This window comes from Monodon monoceros, unplaced genomic scaffold (genome assembly GCF_005190385.1).
Source record: "Monodon monoceros isolate NGI ecotype Baffin Bay Population unplaced genomic scaffold, NGI_Narwhal_1 Super_Scaffold_10, whole genome shotgun sequence".
In the NCBI taxonomy this organism is placed as follows: domain Eukaryota; kingdom Metazoa; phylum Chordata; class Mammalia; order Artiodactyla; family Monodontidae; genus Monodon; species Monodon monoceros.
In genome coordinates, this window is record NW_021703766.1 from 50412712 (window position 1) to 50425496 (window position 12785).

The following is a 12785-nucleotide window of genomic DNA, read 5'->3' on the forward strand; positions in this document are numbered from 1 at the left end:
AGGCAGTGGAAACAGTAAATGCAAAATCTCTGAGGTGGGGACTTCCCTGGTGGGCCAGTTGTTAAGAATCCGCCTTCCAATGTTGGGGAACTAAGACCCCACATGCCGTGGGGCAACTAAGCCTGCGTGCGGCAAGTACTGAGCCTGCGCGCTCTGGATCCCATGCACCACAACTACAGAGAAGCTCACGCGCTGCAACAAAGATCCTGCGTGCCGCCACTAAGACCCAACGCAGCTAAATAAATAAAAAGATAAAACAAACAAACAAACAAAACCCAAAATCTCTGAGGTGGATACATGCTAAAATGCAGACGAACCTCGAAAAAGTTATGCTAAGTCAGACACAGAAGACCATGTAGGGACTTCCCTGGAGGTCCAGTGGTTAAGACTTCGCCTTCCAGTGAAAGGGTGAAGGTTCATTCCCTGGTCAAGGAGCTATGATCCCACATGCCTCGCGGCCACAAAAAAAAAAAAAAAAAAGCATAAAGCAGAAACAATATTGTAACAAATTCAATAAAGACTTTAAAAATGGTCCACATCAAAAAAAAAAAATCACGTATTGTATGATTCCATTGACACGAAATGTCCAGAACAGGCAAATCCATAGAGACAGAAGGTAAATTAGTGGTTTCCAGTGGCTGGGGGGAGGGGGGGAGTGGGCAGTGACTGCTTAATGGATACAGGCCTCCTTTTGGGGTGATGAAAATGTCTTGGAACTAGATAGAGGTGCCGGTTGCACAACACTGTGAGTGTACCAAATGCTTCTAATGTTAAGTGTTAGATTAGGTGTATTTTACCACAATTAAAACACACACAACTCCCATCTCCCATCGCCACCATTTCCTATAAGAAATGATCACAAGACCATTTTTTAAAAATACAGGATGTACTCTGTGAATGTACCAAATGCCACTGAATCGTACATTCTAAGATGGTTAATTTTATGTGATGTGAATTTAACCTCAATTTTTAAAAAGGGAAAAAACTCCACAAAACCCCAAAAACCACTGAAGAGGCGTGTCAGTTTTGTTCCGGGAAGAGCAAGGAGGCCAGAGTAGTTGGAGCGTAGTGAGGAGGGCATAAGATCAGAGAGGTAAAGAGGGGGTCAGAACATCTGGGCCTGTGGTCCACAGTGACTTTGGGTGATGAAGCCGGGAGTGAGCAGACGCTGGTGGGGACCGGCGCCCCCTGGCGGCCGCATAGGGAACAGACTGTGAGGGAAAGTAGGGCAGGGCAGGAGCTCCCTGAGTCCTTCCCGGAGGTGGTAGGGTCTCCAACAGCGCCCGCAGGTGGAGGTGCAGAGGGGTGGGTACATCCGGGATACATTGTGAAAGTAAATCCACCATCACTGACTGATCTACAAAGAAAGAAGCCAATGGACTCCAAGGTTTTTTTTTGCCTGGTCTGGAGTTGCCATTTCGAGATGGGGAAGACCGGAGAAGGAGGGGCCCAGAGGTGGGGTGGGCGAATCAGGACCTCAGGTTGCTGGTGCCCGTTAGACGCCCAATTGTCGGTGGCAAGTAGGCAGTTGGATGTAAAAACCTGGCATTCAGGAGTGGAAGTATGCATTTGGAATTTGCATTAATTATATCCCAAATCCATGAAAAATGCCCATTCTCTCCGTACCTAGTGCAGTAGAGTAGAAATTTCATAAAGCGATTCCTGGCAGCCCCCTCAAGCCCACACACAATGGGACAGCGAACAACGTGGCGTGGTTTGTGTTTTAGACTTTTTCTTTTGCGTACCCTCCTCCCTCTGGGTCTGACCAGGGTTACCAGTTGTGTCAGAGTCCCCAAACCAGCCCCGTGTTCAGGGATTTGCTAGAAGGTCCTAGAGGAGTCCATATAGAGTTGATGGATTGATTTCTTTTGGCCGCGCCATGCGGTTTGCGGGATCTCAGTTCCCCGACAGGGATTGAACCCGGGCCACAGCAGAGAAAGCCGGGAATCCTAACTGCTAGGCCACCAGGGAACTCCCTAGAGTTGATTTATTATAGTGACATAGTAGGACACGCAGCAGATCATAATGGGAGAGTCTGGAGAAATCCGCGTGCAAGATTCCTTATGTTCACTCCCTCCCATGAGGGCTCATCCTGAGCACGTTTCCCCAGCAATGAAAATGCGGCAATGTGTATGCAACGTTTCTGCACAGAGAAGCCCATTAGAGGGACTTCCCTGGTGGCACAGCGGATAGCACTCTGCGCTCCCAATGCAGGGGGCCCAGGTTCTATCCCTGGTTGGGGAATTAGATCCCACATGCATGCCGCAACAAAGAGTTCGCATGCCACAACTAAGGAGCCCATGTGCCGCAACTAAGACTCGGTGCAACTAAATAAATATTTTTAAAAAAAGAGAAGAAGTCCATTAGAGACTCAGGACCCAAGCGTTTTGGGGAGGCTATTCACGTAGGTACCCTCTACCCAGCATGTACCCAAATTCCAGACTTCCAGAAAGCAAGCAGACATCAGCAACATAAACCATGTTGTTTCGTACAGTCTAGGCAGACTGAGCATTCTTATCTTTAGGAAAGTTTCATATCCGTGGAGGAAAATGTTTATCAGCCAATTTCCCCAATGCTAGGCGAGGGCCAACCTTGCATGCAGACTTTTCTAAGGCTAGCAGACCCAAGACTGCTATAGTAACTGCTTCTGACACTCTAGCTCCCTCACCCCCTTGATGCCTGCAGCTTGAATCTTTATCTCTCCAAGAGGCCAAGTGGCAGTGATGGATTTGAACAAGATGAGAAGCCAGATAAGAAAAAAAAAAAAAAGCATAAGCTCTAAAAGAAGATATAAAACCCTTCAACTTCTCTAAGAAAATAGAGGAAGAAATTTTAGTGACACCCAAAATCATGAAGTATAATTAAAGGAAAAAATACACTGGACTCATCAAAATGAAAGTCTTGCTCTTCAAAAGACACAGTTGCAGAAAGGAAAAGGCAAGCCACAGACTGGGAAAACATTTGCAAAACAGATATCTGACAAAAGACATATCTAGAATATATAAAGAGCTCTTACAATGTAATAAGAAGAAGACAACTCAATAAAAAATGGGCGAAAGATCTGAGGAAATAGACACTTCATCAGAGAAGACATAGGACTGGGAAATAAGGGCATGAAAAGACTTCATTAGGGCTTCCCTGGTGGCGCAGTGGTTGAGAGTCCGCCTGCCGATGCAGGGGACGCGGGTTTGTGCCCCGGTCCAGGAGGATCCCACATGCCGCGGAGCGGCTGCGCCCGTGAGCCATGGCCGCTGGGCCTGCGCGTCCGGAGCCTGTTGCTCTGCAACGGGAGAGGCCACAACAGTGAGAGGCCCGCGTACCGCAAAAAAAATAATAAATTAAAATAAATTTAAAAAAAGACTGATTCTCCCAAGTGCTGGCGAGGATGAGGATGGAGCAACTGGAACTCTGGCGCCCCTGCTGGTGGGAATATGAACTGTTACAACCACTGTGGACAACAGTTCGGCAGTTTCTTGAAAAGTTAACCATACACCCACCCTCTGATCCAGGGCTTCTACACCTAGGTATCTACAAGACAGAGGAAAGCAGGTGGCCGTGCAAAGACGTATGTGCATGAAGGTACAGAGCAGCTTTGTGAAAAGCTGAGGGAGCCCCCCAGGTAGGACCAAGCCCTGAAGTTCACGGGGCTCCCGCGACGGGTCTATCGGCAGGCGCTGCTTCTAATTGCTAAAACCTCAGGCCTTGGGATGGGCTCGGGGCTCAGGGCAGCCAGCACCTCATGGGGAGGGCGAGGCTCAGCAAGGGGTGGACTTGCCAAGGCCACCCATCCAGGTCTGGCTCTTGGGACCTGCAGGTCCCACGTCAGCAGTCCCAGAGAAGGCAGAGTGTGGGGAGGAGCGAGGAGGTAACCCCAGACGGCGAAGGGCACCCTGAGGTCACTGTCCTGTTCCTCACGTCCCCGATGTAGGGCTTCCCCCAACCCCCGCCTGGGCTCACGGTACCTCGGTTCGTCACCGCCCCGGCCTCCTGCTCCTGCGTGTGCAGCACCTTGGGGCTGTTGGCGAAGATGCAGGTGGGGTGCAGCACGGCACCCTGCTTGGTCTCGGTGTGGGAGATCTGGAGAAGCTGAAGGTGGGCGCCGGTGACAGAGGCCTTGGACCTGCTCTTCCTGCTGCCAAGTTCCCTCCTCCTCATCAACTCAAAGTCCCCTCCTCCAGGAAGCCCTCCCTGACCTCCTCCCAGGCTAGTCAGATGCCCCCTTTGGATGCCTCCAAACTTAGCCCCGCCCACTCTGGGTCTTCTCTGTCTGGGGACAACATATATCAGGGTCTCGGTGAATGTTTGTTGAATGAATGAATGAAAGAGTGAATAGTACTAAACAGTTTGGACCTGTCTAGAGGGCACTGGGGGGCCCACAGAGAGGAGTGACAAGGTCAGGTCAGTGCTTCAGGACACGCTCCAGGCTCTCTCTCAGGCGGGGGCCTCTGCACGTGCTGGTCCCATGAATGGTGGAGTCAGGGTCCTCCCCAGACAGGCCCGGTCTGCGGAGGGCTCAGTGGTCGTCCCTGGGGTGGGGGTGGGGCGCACAAGGAGGAGCCAACAGCCTCAGGGAGGCCCTGGCCCCGTGTAGAACGACAGTCAGATGGGGTGCCCCGCCGCTAGCCTTACCTGCATCAAGGTGTTGAAGACATTGAAAGCATGATGGGGTTCCAGGTCACTCTCCAGGGCCACCAGATTAGACACAGAGTCTCGGGCAGCGTCTTCCCTGGGGCAGGGGTGGGGCAGAGGCTGGACCTCCTGGCTTCTCGGAAGTCCAGGCCTCCTTCACCCCTTGGAGCTTTCAGGGTCCCTGACAACTCCCCATCCCACCTGGCCCACCCCACCTGCCCACCCCCCTTTTCTCCGTCTTGCCGACAGGAAGGTGGTTCAGAGCACAGGCTCCACAGCCAGACAGAGGGGTCATAACCATGCTCTGTGCCTGGTGTGACCTCATCCAAGTAACTCAGTTTGCCCATCTGTAAAATGGGATAACACATTTCCTGCCATTTAGGCCCGAAGGAAGCTTTTGTTTCATTGTGTATTTAATAACAGAGCTGCCTTCCCTGATCTATTTACAAAACTCCCCAGCCCAGCACTCCCTGCCATCCTTCCTGGCTTTATTTTTCTTCCCAGCACTCACTATGCTGTAAATAAATAGGAATCCTTATTTATTTATGATTTCCCGTGTCCGTCTCCCTGACCGTAACATGAGCCCCAGGAGGCAGGGACCATGTCTGTTTACTGCGTGTGCCCGAGCCTGGGCGTGGGTCACTGTGAGGCTGTGAGTGGGAGCCTGCATGTGCTGTGTGATTGGGCTGCAGTGTCTCTGCCTGGGTGTGTCCCTGGGGTGGTGTGTGGTTGTGCAATGGTGTTCATGCCCAGATGCATCCAAGTGAGAGTCTGTCTGGGTTATTGGTAGGTTAATGTTGTGTGTGTGTGTGTGTGTGTGTGTGTGTGTGTCCGTGGGCATTACTGATCATGTCTCTGTGTGCAGCTGTGCGGTTGTGTATCAATGTCCGTGGCCAAATTCAGCAGTGTGTGCTCTGTATACAATTGTGTGTCCCAGTGAGCGGGATCTCTGGGTGAGCTGTTGTGTCTCTGTCCGGATACATGTGTGTTGTGTTATTGTCCAGGGTACAGTTGTGTGTTCTATCACGTGGCCGGGTAGAGGCGGCAGCCATAGTGCGTGAGTTGCGCATTTGGAGGTATAGTTGTTGTGACCCTGGCTGGGTAGGGGCTGGGCTGTTGTATAGGGAGAGCCTGGTGTGTTTTTGTGTCATTGTGTAGCAGAATAGAGGTTTGTGCTGTTGCGTTGTGTCTCTGGCCGGGCTGTGGTTTGTCTGGATGTGCAATTGTATAGCCAGGTAAGGGGGAGAGCTGTGTGTTACCATTTGTGTGTGTGTGTGTGAGAGAGAGAGAGTGAGCAAGGGATGCATTCCCAACCCCAGAAGCATGACTACTGCCTCCAGCCTCCTCCACTCCTGGGCAACAGAGACCTCTTTGTTCTCAGTGGCAGAAGGGGGGCCAGTCAGTTTTGTTCAGTCAACAAAACAGCCTCTGAGCATCTGCCCTGTGCCCAGCCACTTGCTGGGTGTGCTGAGAAAACGTCAGACCTGGGACAACCAGAGTGGTTGGGGCAGTGATGGGGGAGCCCCACGCGGACCCTGGCCAGCCTGCGGGGTTTGGGTGGCCTTCCTTGAGGACCGCATTGTTAGAAGATAATTTTGGGGAAAAAAGGGAAAATCATGACTCATACAGATCTAAAAGCGAAAATATGTTAAAGATTTCACTTAACACAGGTGTTATAACTGGTTCAAAGGAAAATCAACAAACAGATGCATTTATAGATCAGGAACATTGAAACAAAAATGCAAATAGAGGCAAAACATTTGGGGGGGTCTTATGGTCTGAATGTTTGCGTTCCCCCGAAGATGATGGTATTAGGAGGTGGGGCCTTTGGGAGGTGCTCAGGTCATGAGAGTGGAGCTCTCGTGAATGAGGTTAGTGCCCTTATAAAAGAGACTCCAGAGACATCCCCTGCCTCTTCCATCAGGTGAGGACACAGCGAGAAGGTGGCAGCTATGAACCAGGAAGAAGGCCCTCACTCAACCATGCTGGCATCTTGATCTTGGACTTTGAAGCCTCCAGAGCTGGGAGCAATAAATTTCCGTTGTGTATAAGCTATAAACTGTAGTATTTTGTTATAGCAGCCCAAACAGACTAAGGGAGAGAGGGTTGTCCCTCCACCAGACAGAATTCATTTGCACGCCTGTACAGAAGAATTATTTTGTAATGTCACTTATCTACAATTTATGGAGTTGCAAAACAGAACCCCACAGAATCAGATAACTCTGAATGGCTTGTTACAGGCTGAATTATGTCCCACCAGGATTCATACGTGAAGTCCTAACCCCAGTACCTCATAACGTGACCTTATTTGGAAACAAGGTTGTTACAGATGCAATTACTTAAGATGAGGTCATACTGGCCTAGGGTGGGCCCTAATCTAAAATGACTGGGTCCTGGCAATTCCCTGGTGGTAAGACTCCGCACTTCCCCTGGAGGGGGCATGGGTTCGATCCCTGGTCAGGGAACTAAGATCCCATATGCGACGTGGCATGGCCAATAAATAAAATAAAATAAAGATAAAATAAGAAAATAAAGTAAATAGGGAAATTTGGACACAGACATGCACACAGGGAGAGTGCCACGTGGAGTTGAAGGCAGATGTTGGGTGGTGCTCTTAGGAGCCAAGGAACACCAAAGGTTGCCAGTGAAACACCAGAAGCTAGGTTCTCACAGACTTTAGAGGGAACTAACCCTGCTGACACCTTGATCTCTGCCTCCTGGCCTCTAGAACCGTGAAATAAATTTCTGGGGTTTAAGCCACTCAGTTTGTGGTGTTTTGTGATGACAGCCCTAGCAAACTAATACAGATGTAATATGGAGAAGGTATAGTTTATCACGACACAAAATTTTCCCTACGATATGCTGGAGCTGATTTCTGGAGGATGAACAGGGTCAGGCAGTAGGACGGGGTAGAAAGAGCATGTGTAAAGTCCCAGAGGCAGGTGATTGGGTGAGGTCCCTGATTCCACGTGGCTAAGGCACTAAGAGAGGGGCAAGAAGGGAACAATGGGACCAGTCAGGGGCAGAGCATGCTAAGGCTTGGGGTTCTTTTGCTTGTTTTCTTGGCCAAGCTGGGCAGCTTGCAAGATTTCAGTTCCCCCACCAGGGACTGAACCCCGGCCACAGTAGTGAAAGCCCGGAATCCTAACCACTAGGCCACCAGGGAACTCCCAAGGCTTGGGTTTTTGTTCTGAGGACCCTGGAAGCCTGAAAAAGACCTCTATTTATGGGACACTGACTAGCCCAGCCACATGTTATCTGCTCTACATCAGAGGCTCATTGTATCTTCCCAAGGCCACTGAGATCAGAGGACACACAGCCAGCAAAAGAGGTGGGGTGGAACTTGAACCATGTCTGCCAAGTGCCCCAAGACGTCAGGGTCACAGCAGGTGAGAACCAGCAGATCAAAGACAGAAGCTGCGGTGGGAAGACCTCGGGCAGAGCTAAGAGCAGGGACTTTGTCTATTTTTTCACTGCTGTATCTTCAGAACGTATGACTGCAGGTAGGTACCCAGTACGTATTTGTTAGATGGGTAAATATTCTCTGAAGGCGATTATACCCATCTTCCGGAGGAGGAAACTGAGTCTCAGAGAAAGGCATCGCGCCCTAAGCCTTTAACTCAGCTGCCAGCTTCCAGCTTCCAGCACTCTCTTGCCACAGAGAGGACTGGAAGGCGCAAAAGGGGGGGTTGCCAAGCTGATCAGGGCGCCCGGGTGCGGATGCCAGGCTTTAATAAGGCAGCGGGGGCCCTGGAGCGCTCACTGGAAACCCCAGCTTCAGGGGCTGCCCTGAGTACCCCAAATCCTTTCGGACTCAGCCCTCTCGGCCTCGCTGCCGCCCTCGGCCTCCCCCCGGCCCCGCCCCCGCCCCCCAGGTCCTCGCGGCAAAACCACCACCTTCGCTTGTACTTCCGTTTACTCCTAGTAGCAGTTGGCCCTGAACCCCCGCCCCGCGAGGCCATACCATTCCAGGCCGGAGGGGGAGATCCGGGAGGGGGCGCGCAAAGGCTTCTCCCGGGACTCCCACTGCCGGTATGATCCCTGGCCTCACAGGGCGAGAGGAGGGAGATTTGCGTCGGGGCCCTCAGGGTGGTGGTGGGCCGTAGAGCCCCCTTCGTCCCCGCTGTGGGGCCTTTCTCCCCTCATCCCCCCCCCGCGGCGTTGGTCCGCTCTGTGGAACGCCCAGTACCAGGCCTCTCTGCGCATGCTCCGCCTCGGGGCTCCCACCTCGCCTTTTCTCGCCGGAGTGCTGATCGGGTGTTCGGACTGAAGCGGATGCTCCGGTCCGGAATCATGGCTCTTCCCGTTCGAGTCGTTTATTGGTGAGCACGAGGGCCGGAGGTCCCCTCTTCGAATCCCGCCCGGGCCCCGCCCTGTCCTAGCGGAGCTGGGCGCTGGGGACGTCGGGGGCAGGACCCATGGGGATCCTTCCACTGGGAAACAGAGGGCGTTGATTTCTCTGCCCTCCCCGCCCCCAGTTTGTAACATTCTAGATGTCTCAGGTCACAAAAGGTAGAACTGCGACACGTGTGTGTTGTTTTAACCCCCCCGATTCCGGGACTCAGTGTGGGGAGCAGGTGGGGGTCAGTGTGTAATGGGAGAGGAGGTTCCGTCAGCGCCTCGGTTTCCCCTCCCCCAGTACCTGGAACAGTCGTGGGGTGGGGCCGGCCAGAGTCAAGAAGGTTCGAGAAGTTTCCGGCGTGCGTTTGGCAAGGACTTGAATGCATACAGTGGATGCCTTTCGCTGCTAACCCTAGTCTTTTTCTGACCTCGCTTTTCCCGTCTGTAGAGGGAGTGATCTTAACGTTACCGCGGATGGAATACTGTGTGTTGGGTGTTAAACATTTGATCTGATTGTTCCGTTCAGAGTGAAAAAGTGCCAGGTCGGCAGGGAATGTTCTGTCCTGTAGGCTTCTTGATCGCCCTGGCCCCTAGGACCGTGCTGGCATGCACAGGCATGCTGGCCTGTAGGCGCTGAATAAATACATGTTAAGTGAATTTCCTTTCCCGGAAACCCCTTGAGTGGGGGTGGGGGAGGGTGTGTATCTAGCTCCATTTTACAGGTGAGGAAACTGAGGCTGGGAGTGGGGCAGTGGCAGGTCGGTAGCTCGAGGTTCAGGCTGCAGATCACAGATTACCCGAATCTGGGTCCACTGGCTGTCATGTCTGTGAGATGTCCAGAGGGGGTTATGAAAGGCTCAGATCTGTCACAGCATTAGTGGTGTCCCTGGCCGCTCGGTCACGCAGGGGGTGAAGTGAAATTTTGAGGCCCGGGGTGGGGGTGGGGGGGCCTGTGCACCAGACTCCAGTTCCAAATTAGCCTCCCGTGGGGGGTTGGGGAGGCGTTTAAATTTCATCCTCGGGCCTGGCAGGGCCTTGGGGATCCAGGAATAATGGTTTCCCTTGGACGGGCGGGGGTGGAGCTGTTATTTCAGCAGTTGTCCTAACCCAGTTCTCTCCATTGCCTCCGCCTCTGCTCTGCCTCATGCTGTGGCCTCTCCTTGTCACCCCTTGTTTGAATTTCCTCGCGTGGGTGGCTCTCTCCTTCCTGTGCCCCTGCCTCCCCATCTGTGTGCTGCCCCCCAACACTCGGGTGTGTCTCTCCTCTCTCTTGAGGGTGTCTGTGTCTTGCTTGGTTTTGTCATCTGTGTCCCTCTTCATCTCTTCCTGCCCCCCCCCCATTTCCCTCCATCTCTGCTCCTGCCTCTCCCTGGATCCCCACCGTCTCCCTCTCTCTCCCGGGACCCACTCTCTTGGACACTCTCCCACCAGTGGCGCTTGAGGCTACAAGTCCAAGGTAAGCAGAGTGGTCCCAAGAGGCACCCCTGGAAGATGGGGGAGGGGGGCTAGCTGGCGTGGCTCCTGTGGACCCCTGTTGTGACCTCCCACCCCCTTTTGCAGTATCTTCAGCTTAAGAAGAAGTTAGAAGATGAGTTTCCTGGACGCCTGGACATCGTGGGTCCTGGGGATGGGGAAGGAGTCAAACATGGGTCATGTCCGTCCTTCAGCCCTGGATGGCAGTGGGGGTGGTGTGGGTCAGCCCCACCCTTCGCCCCCATTCTCCATTCCTTGGGCAACGGCGGGTGTCCCCAAGAGGGCATCTCAGCCCTGCCAACACCTCTCCCTCTCCCCAGTGCGGCGAGGGGACGCCCCAGGTCACCGGTTTCTTTGAAGTGTTGGTAGCGGGGAAGTTGGTTCACTCCAAGAAGGTATGTCTGTCTGTCCATTCTGCCCCATTTGGGGCTAGTGGGGTTTGGGGACTGGGGTTGGCATCTTGGTCCCAGCTCATCCCTCGCCTCTTCCTCCCTTCTCCAGGGAGGCGATGGCTATGTGGACACGGAGAGCAAGTTTCTGAAGCTGGTGGCTGCCATCAAAGCCGCTTTGGCTCAGGCCTAATGGGCCCTGAGGGCAGAGGTGAGGGGGACCCGGCGCCTAGACGACAATTGACGACTCCTGTTCCTAACGTGCTCCAGACCCGAGCACTAGTGTCCAGCCCAATACCAGAACAAGTAGCGGTTTCCATGTTGTTCTCTGGACCATACAACTGCTTTTCAGCACTTTCTGAGCCTGCTTTTCAATTTTCAAGCCTGTACGTTCTAGATGAGCCCCAAACCCAACCTGTCCTGGAACTGGGCCCTGGTTACTAACCTAGGCCATAACCAAGCTCTGGCTCCTGGCTTTTGAGAGCCTAGAAGCACTTTCTGCCCCCCTCTAGGCTTGAGTGCCAGTTCCCACCCCACGGTGTGCTAGCACTGAGTGTCCTGTGCCAGGATACTGTGGACCCAGGTACCTGCCCCCAGCATGCTTTGCACCAGGAGCCTGGTTCTCAAACGCTTTGAACTCAAGTTCCATTTCTTATCGTCCTCACTAGAGCAGAGCGAGGTTGCTTTCAGTGGGAATTTGGACCCGCAAATTTGAATTAAAGCAGTACAAAAATATGAATGTCTTGCCTCCTGTGCAGGTCTGAAAAGAAGTGAGTCTCCCCAGATTAAAAAAAGAAAATCAAGAATTTCATAATTCCAAAGCTGCATGAGCTGGCGATGTGTGGGCTGTTGCTGTGGGGGGGGGGTGCCACCTTTGTGGGGTTTGAACTCCTAAAGACAAACGGCACATCCCTTGCATAAGCACACCATTTGCCGCCTCCAGACTGTCAGTAACTCAAGGCATTTGCTTAAATCAGCACAAGGTTTGCTTGGATTCCAGAGGAGTCCACCAATGGGTGATTTCATCTAAAATAAGCAAAAATGGGATTTATGTAAGAAAAGAAAGGGGGAAGAATGATTCTTGTTCGCATGGTTTTTGAGGGCAGTTTCAGGAGTCTCGAGACCACCGTCAAGCTCAGCGATTCTCTTGAAGGACTCACAGAGCTCAGCAGAGCTGTTTTACTCATGGTTGCAGTTTATTACAGCGAAAGCTTAGAGATTAAAGTCAGTGAAGTGACTCGCTTTAATCTGGCCTCTCTCCCTGTAGTCTGAAGCCCCCTCTCCCCCTTCTCTCTGTGCAGTCCAGTGACCTTGGCCCAGCCCCTCTCGGCAGACGCTTCATGACAGGAAGGACTGAAATGTCTCGTGGACGCCTGGTCCTTCCCTGATGTTCTCACGGCTGCCGGTTGGGGTAGAGATGGACACCCCTGGTCTTTGCCTGCGTGTGTGGGAGTGTGCGTGTGTCCCCAGGAGTCTAACTTTGCACGCTGGTCCTGCTTCTTCCTCCCCCCGCCCCGTCCCTCATCTCCCTGCACCCCACCATGTCTTCCTTCTACCCTCTGGTGTTTGGGGCGGTCCTGCTCCAGGCTTCCTTTTCAAGGGGAAGCTGAGAGCGGATCAGAATGGGTGAGTCTCACATTTCAGCAGTGATTGCAACGGTTCACAGCTCAATAAATGTTGATGAAGTTAACAAAACGTGCCTGTGTCTGCGTGTGTCCATTTTACCCTGGAACCTCCTCCCCCTGGTCTCCAGTCCAGGAAATGAGTGATTTGATATGTACAGAGCTGTAACTAACTTCAGGGTTGAACTTTCAGTGGTCCCCAGAGCCAAGGTTACGGTGGTCTCTGGATGCCACCTGGAGTTGCGTGTAACCATCACTGGTGTGAGTCCTCCAGGGTGAAGTGGGTCCCCGGTTGCTGTGTTCAGGAGAAAGCTGGCAGTGATTGGAAAAA

At 52.7% G+C, this 12785-nt stretch overlaps 1 long non-coding RNA gene across 1 annotated transcript; it reads left to right on the forward strand.

Annotated features, from left to right (window-relative positions):
* The first annotated feature begins 8736 nt into the window (after positions 1-8736).
* On the forward strand, positions 8737-12527 carry LOC114889689. Its single transcript, XR_003792076.1, has 6 exons — positions 8737-8951; positions 10402-10426; positions 10531-10584; positions 10764-10838; positions 10945-11043; positions 12134-12527. It is a non-coding gene; the product is annotated as an uncharacterized LOC114889689 (long non-coding RNA).
* The last annotated feature ends 258 nt before the right edge of the window (positions 12528-12785 follow it).